The sequence below is a fragment of the Topomyia yanbarensis genome, chromosome 2, assembly GCF_030247195.1.
Source record: "Topomyia yanbarensis strain Yona2022 chromosome 2, ASM3024719v1, whole genome shotgun sequence".
NCBI lineage: Eukaryota > Metazoa > Arthropoda > Insecta > Diptera > Culicidae > Topomyia > Topomyia yanbarensis.
In genome coordinates, this window is record NC_080671.1 from 141,730,057 (window position 1) to 141,748,110 (window position 18,054).

Genomic DNA, 18,054 nt, shown 5'->3' on the forward strand with positions numbered 1-18,054 from the left:
GCTCGTGTAGGGTCCGCTTTAAGGAGACCCTAAACGAGAAAGAAATATTGTCAATAAATATATTGACAAAACTGTTTCAATCCATCAATCCCATTTAAATACCACAGAATCAATATTTTAAGATGACCTTACACCATCTATATATTGATCAATAAATGATTTATTGTCGATATTTCTGCTGGTGTAGGGTCCGCTTTATGCAAAAATTGTCTCTGACTTCACCGTTAAGCGGACCCTACACGAGCAGAAATATTGACACTAAATCATTTATTGATCAATATATTGATGGTGTAAGGTCATCTTAAAAATATTGATCCTGTAGAATTTAAATGGGATTGATGGATTGAAGCAGTCTTGTCAATAAATTTATTGACAATATTTCTGTCTCGTGTAGGGTCCGCTTTAAGCTGCGTTGCTAGATATATCGACTTATCTAGTGATATATCTTTTTACTCGATTAACGCAAATAATCGATTAATTTCTTAAATAATCGAAAAATTAATAATTGATCAGAAGCTTTCGGCATAATCGAGTAAATCGATTAGCTGATATCAGTTAATCGACAACATAATTCATGAAGGGTATGTGTGCTAACGCAAATATGCAAACCGCAGAACAAAATTTCCAAATAGACCCAGCGACCTTTTCTTTTTTTGTTGATAAACTAAAATTTACTACCTAATCGATAAATCGAATCAATTCTAGCCAAACATGTCAAATGGTCCTAAGTGAAAATTACAGTTTCTCCTTGTTTACTTTCTCTTTCGCTAACAACTTGTCCGTTTATACGTTTGTTAATTAACTCTTAGCATAATATGCTAGTCGAAATCAGCGTTTCTCGATATATCCTGAAACAATATTGAAAAGTTTTATGCTGACGCCGTAATAATCGAAAGAGAAAGTAAACAAAGAGGGGCTCTCATTTGCACTTAGGACCATTTGACATGTTTGTCGAGAATTAATCCAGCTCTCAAAAATTACTCGATCAACGGATAATCGATTATTTGCAAAAATCAGACATCACTAGACTTATCTGTATTTATGCCGAATTTTATACCAACGTATCACGCTCAATGTAAAATTTACATTGAGCGTGATACGGTTTGGGTATAAAATGTTGTATACAGTCGTGATTCGCTGGTTGGACACTTTTTAACTGGACTATTTTTAGTAGGACCTCCGCTAGTTGGACCATTGTCCAACTAAAAAGCATCTGAACACCAAAATCTCATGTCAAATTTACTTTGACAATCAATCTGACAATATTTAGAGATGTGAACAGATGCATTTACACTACCAACATCTCCTTTGGAGAGTTTTTGACATTTGTCAATCGGTCCAACTAGCGAATCAAATTCGTTAATTGGACAAGGCTGTGCCCGAATAGAAATGTACAGTAACAAAACCATGATTTTCACCAACCAGCGAATCACGACTGTATTATGGCTTTTTGAAAAAAGCCTCAAGACTTCCCAAAAAAAAATTCTGGCAACGCTCTTGTTCACCATTAACAGAGTTGCCAGATGATTTTGTTGAAAATAAGAATCCTCGTTAGATGTTTTCTGTTCCATTTTTTATTTTTCATTCCCCATTCTACTCACATACGCTCTCATTCTGGTTTACACATCCCTAATAAACCGAAATTATACACGAAATTTAACCCATATAGCGTAACGATTCCACATATGATTTGGATGATACTCTGAACACGTCGTTAGGCTCTTGAATCATACGATATTTATTAGGGCTACCATCTCATTCTGGCACACACTGGTTAAAAATAAAGTTTGAGAGCTGGATCAATTTGGTACTTGTTTTTTTCTATCCGCATGTCCCGTCCCAGCTTTGTATCTTTCTGTGTTCCATGAATAAAAAAATTTTGATACTTAATTGATGAGCATTTAAAAGTTTGATTATTATCTACTATTACTTCAAACATTGAAAAAAACTAAAAATGAACGCTACAAATTAGCGTCGGCTTTGATTCTCAATAAAGAAACTGTTATGGTTTATTTATTGAAATAATGGTCATTGTTAATGAAAACAGCTGCGGCGAGGATCCGCCAAAACCGTTGCGCTTTAAAATCGATTTCTTTTAGATAAATCTGTATAAATGGCGGCTCTGAAACGGTTCCCTGCCGGAAAGTGAATTGACGCCGAGAGCACGTGCTGGAACTCAGGTAACTCATTTTTCCATCACTGACGCATCTAGCTGTCAACAAAAATGGGAACTCAGCAACATTAGCTGTCAATTTTTGATCGCGGTGAGAGTCCCAGCTGTCGAATAGATGTTGGTACGATTTTCGATGTGTGCAAAAATATAATCGCGTAAATCCGAAGGTTCGTATTCCGTTCATTGGTGCTCCCCCGCTTGGGAAAATACACGAATTTCATTCGTATTGTTTAATCCGCCGATTAGTCGTTATCGTTTGTGCTATTTTGTTAAACAAAATCGTTATCTACCGAAAAAGTTTCTGGATTAGAATCTTTGTTTTCATAGTTCCTGTGCGTTTATCGAAGAAAACGGTGCTGTTTTTTTTGCTAGAGTTTTCTCCGTTTTGGCCTCAGTCAGTGTTGGTCTTTGATTCGTGTGTTGAAAATTTTCATTCAAAACCACCCGAGTGTAGCAGAAAAAGAAAATCTATTCGAGATCGAGAGAAGAAAAAAGTGAGACGAGTTTAGGTGCTTCTTTTTCGGGTGTTGGAAATCCGACCAAGTTGTGAAGGAAGTCTCAGTGTGTGTCTATTGGCCTTTGCCTCGAGTGTCCCCAGTGGTCAGAGTGAGATAAAAAAAAATCGCATTAATAGTTTGTTTTGACAAACGAAAGTTGATCAGTATTATTGGTGATAATTTTCCAAGAAGGATTAATTTTCTGCTGCGCCTGAGGATTTCGCCATCACACTACAATCGAAGGTAAATAGAAAGCCGTTCTCGCCCTGCACGATGCGCCTTGGTGGCTTTTGGCAGTCAGTAGAGTAGGTCACTGATGCGCTATTATGTCATCGTAGGATTGTGGGAAAATCTATATTGTTTGCATTGTCTTGAATACATCCCGCCTCCGACATTCCGAATAGGAAGATGTAAAGGTCAGCAAACGACATACCGGGAATGAGTCGCAGATAGTCCGATAGCGACCTCAAAGACCACATAATTTGTTATTGTTTGGACGGTTTTGATCGCACGGACGGCAGCTTATGAATTTACGACCTGATGTCCAAAAGGTGCGATCGCTAATGACCTCGACTAACCGCTTTGCTTGACTGGTGATGTGTTTTTTAATTTTTCACTTCACTTTTATCATTTCAATTTTGGCTGTTGTTCTGAAAAGACGGCCATAACCTTGATTGGTCGGTTGTTGCTGTCTTTCAAAACGCTATAGGGATCCCCATTACATTGAATTCGCAAGAGCGGCTCATGGGATGTTTTGAAACTTTCTGGTAACAAAGTGTATGTCGTTGTAATTGTCCGGAAGTCAATATCTTTTTTGGTTGAAGTTGTTTATTATTGCGTTGTATTTCAGCTTATCATCATCGTGACCGATCCATCCAGGTCATGGCCCCGATCGTGATCCAACGTTTCTTGGATTCTCTGATAGTTCTATCTTGGGTCATCTCAATCTTCATTTGTATTTGAACATTTTTTTCCTGAAACAAAACAGATGGTTAAGCATTTTTTAAATTAGCAAGAGACGCCATTGGAAATAAAATCAGCTACCGTAACCCGGAGTGACTTTGATTATTTGTAGCTAGGAAATTTATTATTGAATTTACTGAAAAAAATAAACATTTGCGAAAAATCTCAACCCTTCAAGTTGCGATGTTGGCCAGTTTTGAAATTTTAATTAACAATCTGTAAATTTTGTGAGCTCGTAACATGTTTTTCGGTTTTCTGATTCCAAAATCTATCAACAATAGTTTTTTTTGCAAGCAAATCAAAAACTTGGGCTCTAGGGGTTAAAGTCAACTTGTTCGTGGATCTATCGGACTTTCCAAGGAGACGCACATTTATTGAGTAAAATATTTTTCCATTTGACACGAGAATGAGAAAACTAAAGCCGGGTGAATTAGCCTTCGATCATAATACGCATCGGTGGATTGAACAACTACCGTGTATTAGGCAATTGTTGGGTAAAATTGCCCTACGACGAGAGTAACGTGTTTCTAGGGACAAAACATAGTTCAGGAGCCGCGAAAAGAGAAGCTGACCGTTAGCCAGCTTGTCAGACAATTCCATCATTGTATTCTCATGTTTCCTGACTTCCACATCAAAATAAGCTGGCGTTTACTTACCAGATTATTAGAACTCGTCATCAGCGAAGCTTGAACTCATAGTTACAGGAGTTCCTAACACAGCTTGGGTGTCTGACAAAATGACCATTGCAATGCCCCTTAGGCCGCTTCTAATCACTCTCTGGCACAGCTCTTATTTGACGATAACACCGCTTGAAAGACTGGCAGTGTAGAACCCAGAACCTTGTAGAACCTATAGTAAAGACCACACTACACCCGCACCATAATCTCTTTTTGAGCCATCAGTGTAATATTCTACGGAGTACTACGCTTGCTTGCTGACCCTCGTGCATCCATTCATTACGGTCAAACCTTGAATGTAAGACTATAGACTTTTTTAATCGACATAATATCTATGATTGTGTTTACGTGAAACTGTCACGAGACGGCGTAGAATTCCAGAAAGTGCTTTGATAGGACTTATTTAACCGTAAGGTTCCACGTGCTGCCTCATTTTTAATGCTAAGCTCGGTCTAACATTACTTCCAAGGCAATCGATTTCATTGCCCACACGATCAAAGCACATGTCAGTAAATTGGTCTGATAACCGAAGTGTAAAGTCAGCACATCATTTTTGGTTTTCTTCCGAAAGAGATTTCGGCACGATATTATGCATTTAAGGTTTTCTCTAGTTCTCTTGTTATGCTGATTCCTCAGCAATTTACCATCTGCTATTTTATTTTCATAGCGAATTCGATGGTAAAAATGGAAGTTTAAGAATACGTGGTTTCAGTTGACTGTCCTTTTCCTTGTAAATTAATTTGGATTAATTTTTGGGAGATTCTCCCTTTTACATCTTTGCCGTGTCACGTTTGAAGCGGTTTAATTACAAATCGAAATTGTAGATTAATCCTTTCCCCTAACAGTGAGAACAATGTCGTCTGCGAACCGATTTCCTCGAATCCGAAACCTTCCATTTCATTCAGGCGTCCGTCTGTTACCATAGACCACAGAATGAGTGACAGCAATCCACTTGAAGAATAACCTCTACTGGTACTCATGGTTACAGTTTCGCCACAGTCGAACTTTCACCTTTCAGCGACGCAGTCGCAATCGGGCAAAACAAGACATTTCAGTAATCCATTCGAAGGTAGAATACTCTATCTCCTTTGATTTAACAGCACGCCTGAGCAAATTCTCAGCCCATAAATCATAAATTTTGTTCGTATCAGATCTTACAAGCACCAAGTCTGTCTTATCGAAGGCTCCCACAATGTCGATGATGAGCGATATTGTGCATTCTTTGTTTTAGTGCATTTTTAACTTTTTGTTAGGATTGCGCAATACCGTAACGGTTGATTTCTGAGGTTGAAAGGCGCTAATTCCATATTAAACTTACAAAAGGGCGAATAAGATTTGTAAACAAACTTTTATTTTGATGGTTTCTCTTAATTTACTATAATTTCAAAGCAGAAAACAATTGAAATTACTTCTACGAAGGGTAAAAATTTACATTAGCGCATATTTTTCATGAAATTCCACTCTGCAGCAGACTAATGAGCGAAACAAGTTTGTTTACAAAAAACACTTTCGCCCTTTTGACGAATTAATATTGAATTGATCTGGACGCTTTAGGGTGGTCGACGTCACATCTACCAGCCTTCGGTATAAACACTACCCGGATTTCCGACCCAACACACCGGCACGTATCCTAAGGTTTAGTTTACCAGATGTAGAAGAAAATTTAACCCTTTTTGAATGAGTGCGGGAAATACTCTATGCAAACCCTATGATTTGTAGGGTTTGAAAAATAACAACGGTCATAGCATGTGTTTGAGAGGATTTTTGGATTCAGGATCATCTACACAATGAGACAAGGGGAAGTGAGCGGGTGCTTCAGAAGGAGACAACAATGAAAAACCAATTTGCTTCAATGAATGTTTCTGTAGTTCTAGTCAGCGGACGTGGAACCACGCGAAGAAAGGTATTGATGGCCCCTTAGTTCAGGGAGTTTGATGTAGTTAGTATGATGTCCCAGCTCATGGTTAAACACTACACGTTAGATACGCATAGACGGACTAATGGGTTGGTGGAGAGCAGTCTCTGTGCTTATGGCGACGTTTATCACAACATTGAACACATTGTCTGGTCATTGCTGAGAATTATGACGCCAGGTCTCAGTTAAAGGAGTCCCTTCGGGTCAATGGTCCAGCTCGGGATGTTCTGGCAAGCCGCGATCTCTCTGATGGGTCATTCTTTTAAAAATCGCGCACCTTTAAATTTTGACATTTCTAAATTGACTGATTTTTAAATGTAATTTCTGTGTATGAAACTACTTCACAAATATTTCAGCATTTTCCTAAAAATAGTTTTTTTTTATTATTGACACTTTAATGCCCGATCCTAGCAACACTAGCGACATGTGATGGCCGCGTTTTGTTGCATAACCATAAACTTTTGCGAGTGCGCCTTTTTGGTTACCAAATCAGTTGAATAATGAGTAATGTACACTTCTTTTCAACGAATTATGTTGTAGAAACTGCTAGTCAACAAACTGCGTTGCTCGGAATGATTCTCAATATTGCCTCAAACCTGTTGCCAAATAAAATTCCTCTCCCCTAGGTTGAGGGGCTTGACTGTATTGCAAACATCACCAAGCTTATTCCGTGCATCAGTGCTACAGAACCTCTGACAGACAACTGCTTTAAGATGGTTATTGCATTACGCCTCGATAGTGTGCATCGAGGAAACCGAGAGGGCTTATGCGCCTTTTTATGTTTTACGTTTTTTTTCATACTCTACACCCGCGTATACTAACGCTCAACCACTAGTCTGTGTGCGGTGGCGTGACCGACTGGCAGGTCGATGTGAATTGACTTTTGCTGTGTGCCGTGTTTGCAAACATTGTTCCACAGTTTGATGGCGGTATTCGTGGACGAGGCTCACAGTGGGGGCCATTGTGTGTCCATTTATCGGTCGACATTTGTACATCTATTAGTTTGCTTTTCCATTACTCTTGTATACCAAAATAGTATCGGTCAATTTATACACTTTTAATCAAACGCTTTGCATCTTTTTCCTTTATTCGGCATGTTGTGATTCTTTTTATTAGTATATTTCTACTATACTCGATCTATACTCATATAAGTACAAAAGCACAAACACTCGCGACCATGCAATTGCAATGATGTACACATACTTACGCCCGCGATCTCGTCAACATGCAAACACCCCTGTAATTAAGTAAACGTTTTAGCATGTATAAATTTACACACGCGGTCTCAAGCATCAACCCACCGCTCGCGCAATCATAAATCGGTTACGCCTGGAAGTCTCTACAATCGGTGATAGCAGTCTAGACTCATGCCTTCAGTTGGACCAATAAAAAATGAAGCTCACATTCACTAGACAACATGGTGACATGATTGGAAACTCTAATGATATAGGGAAACTGACTCACGTCTAGCACCTCTACCATACACTAAAAATTGAACATCAGATTCACGTTCTGCTCGCGATCATTCAAGAATACACGCGAATATGCGAATGGCTACACGATTATAAAATCGAATTTATGCACACGAAGGCACATACACGCTAGCGCAAGCGACAGACACGTTAACATACAGATGCTCGTGCCCTTCGCGATCACACTATTATGCAATTAGTGAACACCCACGCCAACCCAGACAGATATGCATCCCTGGACTGGAATGCTAAAACTCACTCCTTCCACGCACACACCACCACAGGACCCACAATTAGACTTATACATACAAAGTCACACGCAATAATTACAGGTATTCGTCTGACAACCGGGAAGTGCATTTCAAACGCAGAACGTATCATTCCAATGATGGCTTTGGATCTGCGTTGCCTGTGCTCAAGGCACCATAGTTTCGTCCGTCAGGTCAAGGATGTATGAATCTAGCTAGCCACCACCCTCGGCCCTAGCTGCCCATAAAGGAATATAACAAAAATTATCGTCAACCGGCTGCCCAGAGCAATAATCACACCACAACACTTCTGAGAGTTGCATAGATCGTATCACTTATCAAGGCGAATCCAGATTTGTATAACTCTACCCAAACCTGTTAATAAAAACTCCTTCCCATGGCAAACGTGGAGATGCAGAAATATAGACGGTTTCCATAACAACGTTTGTTACACTGACCGGCGTCGTTATTGGCATTTCAAAATATAGAACTCTCGAACCGTGCACAATGAGGAGGTATAACTACTCCTAGCTTTCTCTGTGCAATTTCGCTTGTGCTGGTCAATCACGGAGTAGAAACTACATACTTAACAAATATTTACATCTCGCAAGATGCACATGAAAGGAGCGTCACAATTCACTTGAATTTACATTCAAGAACATGTAAAAAAGCACTTGGTTCGCAAATCTCCATCTCCATTCAACCGAGTTCTACATCAAAAGAGACACAATATTTTACTTCACGTCTCAAAACATGTAAAATTCCATTACTGGACAGCAAAATACGTCGCAATGTTGTTTACGTCAAATGTAATTTTAATTTTTTCTAAGTGTGTACGAATTGTACGGTCGTAATGCTCATTCTCATGTTCATAACTTAAATTAGATCCATACTAACACTCACTAACACAATCGTTTGTATATTCTCTCATATATACTCACAATCTTCCCCCATTCCAAACGTACAAATGGTCGTGGCCTTCGAAATAACACAAAACTGGTCACAAACACGAATATGTAATTGAAATCAACCACACATACTTACACCCGCGATCTCACTAACATTAAAACACCCTGGTAAATAATTGAACGGTTTAGGACATATAAATTTACAAACTCGATCTCAAGTATTAATCCACCACATGCGCGATCATGAATCGGTCACATCCGCAAGTCTCTACTATCAATCCTAACAGCCTAGATTCATGCACTCAGTTGGACTAAGCAAAAAATGATGCTCATATTCACTAGACAACACGTTCCATGGTGACATGACTGGGAACTCCAGTCATATGAAGAATCTCACTCTCTTCTAACATTCAGCACGTTAACATACGAATGCTTAAGACCTTCGCGATCATCTCCGCACACCAAAGCCCGCGATCTCGCAATCATGACGATTAAGCGAATGTTTTAGCACTATTAAACTAATAAACGCTGTCGCAAGCGAGAATCTACAAACACCCATGTTCACGGGATAATGAATCGGTCACACCCGAAAATCTTTATCTTCGGTTCTAGCAGCCTAGGTTCACGCCTTCAGTCGGGTCCATAAACAAAATAACGCACATATACACTAGTGACTAGACAACACTAGTGGCGATATAACCGGGAACTCTAGTGATAGGTGGAAACTTACTTTCTACTAGCATCTGAACCTTTTATATTGAAAATTAAGTATCAGATTCACGATCCGCGCGATCATCCAAGAACACACGCGAATATGCGAATGGACGCACGATTATAAATTAAAGATCGAATTTATACACGCGAAGTTACAGCACACGTAACATACAAACGCCCATGCGATCGAACACGTTAATTTACAAATGCTCGAGCCCTTCGCGATGATACACAAAGACAAACATGCAATCTCAATCATCCACGCACAACTACGCCAAAGATTTCGCAAACACAAAACCGCCCCAATGATTTACTGAACGCGATCGTAAATTGCCTATACTGAATCCTAAAGGGCGAACACGAAATTATTGCGACACCGAAAATGTCATGCCAATTTTCTTATAATGTTTAAAATCAAACCAAAACTTATGGGTCGTTTTATACATATATTCACTTCAAAAATCAAAAGAAAAGTTAATCGATGGAGCCTTGAGTGTAAAATTGAACGCATTTTCGCTTGATGCCCTCCATCAAAGTCTTTACAGTGTCATCCGGTCCAGTTTCTCAGTTTTTTTTCCATTTTCTTAACATGTCCTTCTCGTCTTTGACTGTCTTCTTGCTCTTCCGAAGTTCCCGCTTCATCATTGCCCAGTACTGCTCCACCGGGCACAGCTCCGGACAGTTTGGCGGATTCATGTCCTTGGGAACAAAATGGACAGAATTGGCCTCATACCACTCCAGGACACTTTTAGAATAGTCGTGCTGCTGCAAGAACGACAAAAGGCGCTTCTCAAATTTGTAAATCTCGCCATTTACTGTGCCCTTTATCACGAAAGGCTCACTCATCAGTCCGCAAGAGCAGATGGCCTGCCAAATGAGATATTTGGAGGCGAACTTCGACATTTTCTTCTTCTTAAATTTGTCGTCCACATAGAACTTGCTCTTGCCTGTGAAAAACTCCAACCCCGGAATTTTCTTAAAATCGGCTTTAATATACGTTTCGTCGTTCATCACGCAGCAGCCATATTTTATCAGCATCTTCTCGTAGAGCTTCCATGCCCGAGTTTTAGCCGTCGATTGTTGCCGCTCATCGCGGTTTGGGAAGTTCTGTACCTTTTTTTATTTCGTTTATTTGACACGGCTCATAGCTGTAGCTTAACGGAGCCGTGGATCTTTTATGTGTTTACAATATGTAAAAATAAAAACTATAAAACCTATTTTAATCCACCTAGCGGTGCAATTGTGCCTTTCACGAGAATGTGTGCGTTGTTTATATTCATTAAAAGCTTTTAAATGCATATATTACATTTTATTATTGTACATCACATGACAACTATATACAGGAAAATAAATCATTATTCGAGTTCTAAAATTTTGAAAAAGAAAAAACAGCCACGGTAATATTGAACTGAAAAACCTGTTTTAATCCACCTAGAGGTGCAATTGTGCCTTACTCATTTCTCCAAACTATGATTTAATAGCTGGTTCGTACAATATAACTTTATGGAAATGTCTTTCATTCTTATTACACTTGGTAAGTATATATAAGAGCACCTTTTTGCATTCATCGCGGTATCGGTTTGAATCGGAGTTTTCTATGTGATCGACCTCCACAACCCGTAAATCCGATGCTGGAAGTCGGATGGAGATGGAATTTAATATCAGTTTCTGGGGACGCAACTCCTTTCATTTGAGACTAAGTTGAGCAAATCTAGCCATTTTCGAGAAACCAATATAACCGTTATTCTGACTTTGGATGCTTCCGGATCCGTCGATGGTGGCCAGTGTGGCCAAAGAGACTTTGAATGACTGTTGGGGACCTAGATCTACAAATTCAACAGTTGTGTTTACATTTTGGAAAAAAAATCACCTTTTTACATTCATCGCAGAATTCGTTAGAATCGGGATTTGCTGCGTGATCGTACGTATCACCCTGTAATTCAGGAACCAGAACTCGGATCCACACAAAATTCAACAGCAGCTGATGGACCTTTCATTTAAAATTAAGTTTGTCAAAATCGGTTCAGAAAATTCCGAGAAACCGATTTGGAAAAATCAACAAATTTTGTTTTGTAACCATACCTTTCAACTCGTAATTCGGAACAAGATGTCGGTTGAAAATGAAATTCAATAGCAACCTATGGGAATATTATACCTTTCATTTGAATCTTAGTTTGTAAAAATCGGTTCAGCCATCTCCGAGTAACCGATGTGGACATTTTGTTAACAAATCCGCACATACACACACATACATATACACATACACATACACACATACATACATACACACATACATACACACAGATATTTTGCGATCTCGGCGAACTGGGTCGAATGTTATATGAGACTCGGCCCTCCGGGCCTCGGTTAGAAAGTCAGTTTTTGGAGCAATTGCATAACCTTTCTATATAAGAAAGGCAAAAGAATAATATTTAATTAGCTTAATAAGCATGAGTTCAATGTTATCTTCATGTGATTATAATTTGCAAAGGTTGGTGGAATGCGTTTGAACGTGTAGGGAATGGGGGTTTAGTAGAGTGGGTGTGGAGGATGCGTCAGAAATCCTTCATCTTATTTCGGTATACGGGGTGGATGAAGGAAATCTGGGCGTGAGGGTGATCCAAGAAGAGGGGAGTGATGAAGGAGGGAGGTGTAAGGGCAAGGTGGGGATAGGGGGGGGGGAAGGGGCGGCTACGCAATACTCAACTGCATATTTTGCCTTCCATTTGAGACTTGGTTTGAGAAAATCGGTTCAGTCATCACCGATGAACCGATGTGACTTTAATTGTGGAATATGCCCGGAATTCCGGACTTCCGGAATCGTCGATAGTGGACAATATATTCAAAGAATGTTTGATTGGCAATCAGTGATCTAGATCTACGATTAGAAGTAATTTGGTGACCATTTCAATAGTTTTTAGCCTCTGAGGTATTACGATTGTACCGATTTATATGGGAAATTCCAGTGTATCCTTACTAACACCCCTGTAACTCCGGAAGCAAGAGTCAGAACCGAATGAAATTCAGCAGCAGTCAATGGCATTACTGTATCTTTCATTTGAAATTAAGTTCGTAAAAATCGGTAGAGAATTCGTTGTGGAATGGGTGTGATATTAGCTTAGGAACTTGGCGGGTTCCCCGAGGGCGTCATGAACCGTCATAGGTGGCCAATGTGGTCAAAGCTGCTTTGATTGATCATTAGTGATCCAGACCCGCAAACTAGAGTAATGTTACATCAATTTTAATATGTTTTACATCATTTGAACATTATGGTGGTACCAGTTTATATGGGAATTTGCTGTGTGACCGCACTCTTCAACCCGTAACTCCGGAACCGGACGTCGGATCAACTAAAAATTCAATAGCAGCTTATGGGAGCGTTATACCTTTCAGATGAAACTAAGTTTGCGAAAATCGGTTCAGCCATCTCTGAGAAAATTGTGTGAGTTTAAATGACACACACACACATACACACACACACACATACACACACATACATACACACACAGACATTTCCCGATCTCGACGAACTGAATCGAATGGTGTATGATACTCGGCCCTCCGGGCCTCGGTTAAAAAGTCGATTTTTACAGTGATTGCATAGCCTTTCTTTATATGAGAAAGGCAAAAAGGTGCGAAATCGGCAAAGTCCCAAAAAGTCGATTTTCATAAAAAAAATTTTTCGAGATAACATAAAATCTCGACGTTTCATGCATTTTAAAGATGTTTGGCATCAAAAATACGAATTCGATTTCTGAAATTTCATGGGGTCCCCCCCTTGAAAAAAAATTTGAGTTCCGGCTTATATGGGAATTTCATGTGTGACCGGACCGTTCAGTCTATATTTCCGGAACCATACAAGCGATCCGTGCGAAATTTTACAGACATCTGTGAGGATAATATAGCTATCATTTGGGACTAAGTTTGTGAAAATCGGCCCAACCATTTCCGAGAAACTGATATGAGTTTGCTAGTTATGAAAGATGGCCGCTTTTCCCGGGTACTTCCGGAACCGTCTATGGTGGTCAATGTAGTCAACGAAAGTTTGTTTGGCCGTCGGTGACCTAGAACTGCAAAGTTAAGTTATTTGAGAGACATTTTAGCGAAATTTTTACCTTTTTTGCTTCCATCGGAGTATCGGTTTGAATCACAATTTGCTATGTGATCGCACGCCACAACCCGTAACTCCGGAACCGGAAGTCGCTTGAGGATAAAATTTAATAGCCATTTACGGGGACGCAATATCTTTCATTTGAGGCCAAGTTTAGTCGAATCGGTCTAGCCATCTCCGAGAAACCGATGTGACTATTATTCTGAATTTAGATACTCCCGTCGGGGCTTCCGGAATCGATGATGGTGGCCAATGTGGCCAAATAGACTTTGAATGGATGTTAGTGACCTAATACTACAAATCGAAGCAGTTGTGGTCATATTTTGGAAAAAATTTCACCTTTATACATTCATTGCAGAATTTATTAAAATCGACATTTTCTGCGCGTTCGTACTCATCACCCTGTAATTCCGGAACCGGAAGTCGGATCCATTAGAAATTCAATAGCAGCCTATGGGAACGTTGCACCTTTCATTTGGGACTAAATTGTAAAAATCGGTTCATCCATCTCTGAGAAAAGTGAGTGAGATTGTGTTCGCGTACACACACACAGACGCACATACACACACACATACATACACACACACAGACATTTGCCGAACTCGACGAACTGAATCGAATAGTATATGTCACTCGGCCCTCCGGGCCTCCGTTAAAAAGTCGGTTTTCAGAGCAATTGCAATACCTTTCTATTGAGAAAGGCAAAACAAATATTATTGTTTGTCCGTTGGATCTCGTGCGCGCAACTTTTTATTGCGAGCGGAGACTTTCTTTCGCGGCTCGCCTACTGCGTCATGGGGACCGTTTAATTCTCTCCTGTCTTCTGTATCAAGGTCATCATCGTTAAAAGTGCCTTGGTGCTCACGACCAGATGTTCTTTCCTGCTTCTTGCACTTACAGGTGACCAATGTAAATCCGCCGTCATTCTTATTATCTTCATCACCGATGTTACTAACAGTTGTTTCAGGGGTGCTGGATGCTGCTTTGGCAGTTGTCAATATGGACTGAACAGCTGCCACAAATTTGGCAACCGTTTGTGGTTCAGGTATTGGTATTGAAAATTCTTTTTTGGGTTGGTTTTCCGTGGATTCGTTGGCAATCGGTAGCGATACATTCTCCTCTGTATCTTCCGCGCAAGGTTGTCCGTGGTGTGCTATCTGATTACGATACTTGCACGTAGGAGTTTGCCCCCCCCATGAGTGCATAACGTAGTTTGATGAATAGTAGCTTCGTGGGTTTTAATTTTTATAGTCAAGTGGGAGGGGATAGGTCTTTCGATCCGCATCCTTACCACAAGAACACCGTTAGGTGCACCCGGGAGGAAATTTCTCCACGTATCACGTGTAACGTGCTAGTTGTTGTTCACTTGGTTCGATTGTACGTCTGACTTGGGCAGAAGTAGAAAGTAGACTGAGTTCTGTACCTTGTATGTATGTAGTCCAGCTCTCTTCTTTGCATTCTGGACGTAGCTCTGCGACATGCCGATCTTTTTAGCCAAATCACGGCTTGAGACGTAGGGATTTGCTTTAATCATCCGCTTCACCTTTACCTCCGTCTTTTTGTTCTCCGGTCCCGGTTTTCTTTCAGCTCCTTTGCCGTGGTCCAACGTCAACCGCTCCTGGAACCGCATCAGCACTCTGGAGATGGTTAAATGGTGAATGTTCAACATTTTACCCAACTGCCGGTGCGACAGGTCAGGAAATTCCAGGTGTTTGGAAAGAATTTGTTCTCTCGACTCGCGTTGGTTCACCTCCATTTTCGTTGAATCGAAAAACATGACTTCGAGTTTGACAGCATGTAAACAATACACATCAATGAGAAAGTGTGCAAAATTTGGTTGATTTTTACCCAATGGTAAAAAAGTTTCGCCCTTTACAATCCAGAATCACGCCCCGCTACAATGCACAGTGGTCCAGAATGCAAATTTAGTAGGAATTTTGAAATTTTACTAAAACTTAACAACTTAGCCTCATTAAGTCTTTGGAGAAGTTTTCATAGTTTGTGAGCCCCTTCTTTTTATTGAAACAACAGCCAGGGTGGTTCTAATTTTACCAAGATAAAAAAAATAACTTTAATCATTCCAGCTAGAGCCAAACGACCTTCAGCGAAGTTGTAGAACGACAAATTTTGGAAAAGTTTGCTGAAGACATGTAAGTTCTAGCTGTCATACTTTTCAGTTTACAACAAATTTAAAATCGAAGGTTAGGGTGTTTCTTAGAAAAACTGTTTTATTCAAATAACTTTTGTGGTATTGATTTAAAACAGAAGTAGTCTTCAGACAACTTTGAGATTGTTTTAATGCGAATAATTTGTTTCATGACACGACATATCTAACTATTTTCGTTGAAAAGTTTTGAGCACTTTTTCGCCAAAAATGGGGTTTTGTGGAATACAGGTATACCTCGATAGTACGTACTCTCGTTAGTACGTACCCTCGATAGTACGTACATTTTGCCCGTACGTACACCTACCGCCCTTTTTTGTTTGATTTTGTAACCTTCAACACAATGCGACTCAGAAGTTTCACGGGTTCCATGTTACTTCTGCATACTTTAGATAGGTTATGTCAAGAGTTCTGTGCTACTCAGAATAGTTCTGCAAACTCCAGCAAAGTATTCCAAAGTTTAAGTAAACCATAAATGCATCATGAAATTGCACCTAGTATGAAAAGAATCCTACGAGCTTTAGGGACGTCGTACAAGTATCTTGAAAATCTTAAAAATTTTTGGCAGCTTACTAACTTACAAGGAAATCCTTAGAACTTCAGACAATTTGTGCGATATTCCTACCAATAATAGTTTTTTTGTCAAACATCAGAGAATCTCAATGAGCTTTAAGGATGACAGTTCGCCGGTTGTATAAAATTTAGGAAATTACTTCAAATTTCAGAGAATTTACATGCATTCAAACATTTTACATAAACAGCAGAGTGTTCACGATATTCACTTATCTTTTACCTAACTCGGGGTAATTCTGCGAACTTCAAAAAATTCTACGATCTTGATCGAAATCTGTAGAACTTCTGGAAAGTTTACGAAATTTCAAGAGTATTTAAAGGATTTATGGAAGAAAAATTCAAACATCAAGGGGTGTCTTCAAGTTTTACAATATTACTCCAAACAAATAAATTACAACGAACCTCAAGTAAATTTCTGAAACTCACAGTTAACTTCACAAAATTAGGAAAGTTTGACCAAAAACTTGTGCATGCTTTATGTACGGTATGTCTCACTAGTATCACAGAAGTATTACTAACTTCGAAGTAACCGGTAAAATTCAAAGAAAATTTTCTGAAGACCAAAAATAATTTTAGTATCTTTTAAGGTATACTATCTAGAGCAATGATAACACGAATTTTGCTAATTGATTTTCAAATATTATGCACATAAAATGTGATGCTGAATTCATTACATTCTAGGAGATACTAAGTTTTGAATGGAATGGGTGAGATTCGGATCAAGTACGCCTAGCGAATTTGATGGAGGCTTATAGGACTTACAGATCTGGACAAACGCAGCTAAACGAGCTTTTTTTCCTCTATGAAACTCTGTGAAACTTGTGCGAGCAATTAAAGGAAGTATTCTACATATTGGCGTGGTTCAAGGATTAAGGTATGACAGGGAACTATGTTTTATATATCTTTAAGCTCATATGTTGTCATAAAATATATTTAAAATTTAATCGCCTTTGCAAATATATTTAAATATCCGTTTTGCGACCAAAATAATAAAGGAATAGAAAAACAATATATAATCCTGTTCGGAGAAGAATTGTTAATGGCATCGCGCTCGCGGAAATGCTACCAAATTCAAAGAATTTATCAATAACTCTCGAATATCCTACAATATTCAGAGGCATCTTATTCCTTTCGGTTTTTTATTACAAATTCAGAATATTTTATGCGAAATTCAGAAAAATCGTACGTAGTCAAGGAACTGAATAAATCCGAGGAAATGCTTTTACATGTGTAGCAAACCGTTCTTCTAAAATCAAGTCACAGTGATTGAACAGTTTATCACTAATATGGTGACTAATTTAATGATAAATCTTATTGTTGTAAGTTTTCATTCAATCTTAAACATAAAAAGTAATATTTTGAAGTTAATTTTTGTGATTCGATAGTACGTACGTTTCGATAGTACGTACACTAAACGAAGCGAAGGTGTACGTACTATCGAGGTATACCTGTAACAATATCACTCATTGGGGCAAACAAAAGACAATTATTTTTAGACTATAAATAAGATCATGATTAGAGTTATTATTGAGCAAAAAATGGCGAACGCGATATTTTTTTAAAACTTTCATGAAATTGATTTAAAAAATCTAGTTTTGATATATTAAGTGCTTATATCTTCTGAATAATAGAAGCAAGA

At 39.0% G+C, this 18,054-nt stretch overlaps 1 protein-coding gene across 1 annotated transcript in view; it reads left to right on the plus strand.

Moving 5' to 3' along the window:
* The first annotated feature begins 2,276 nt into the window (after positions 1-2,276).
* Positions 2,277-18,054, plus strand: part of LOC131681580 (trafficking kinesin-binding protein milt) — a 316,121-nt gene continuing 300,343 nt past the window's right edge. The window contains exon 1 of the mRNA XM_058962440.1: positions 2,277-2,913. The gene's annotated coding sequence lies outside the window, so the exon portion shown is untranslated. The remainder of the gene's footprint in view (positions 2,914-18,054) is intronic.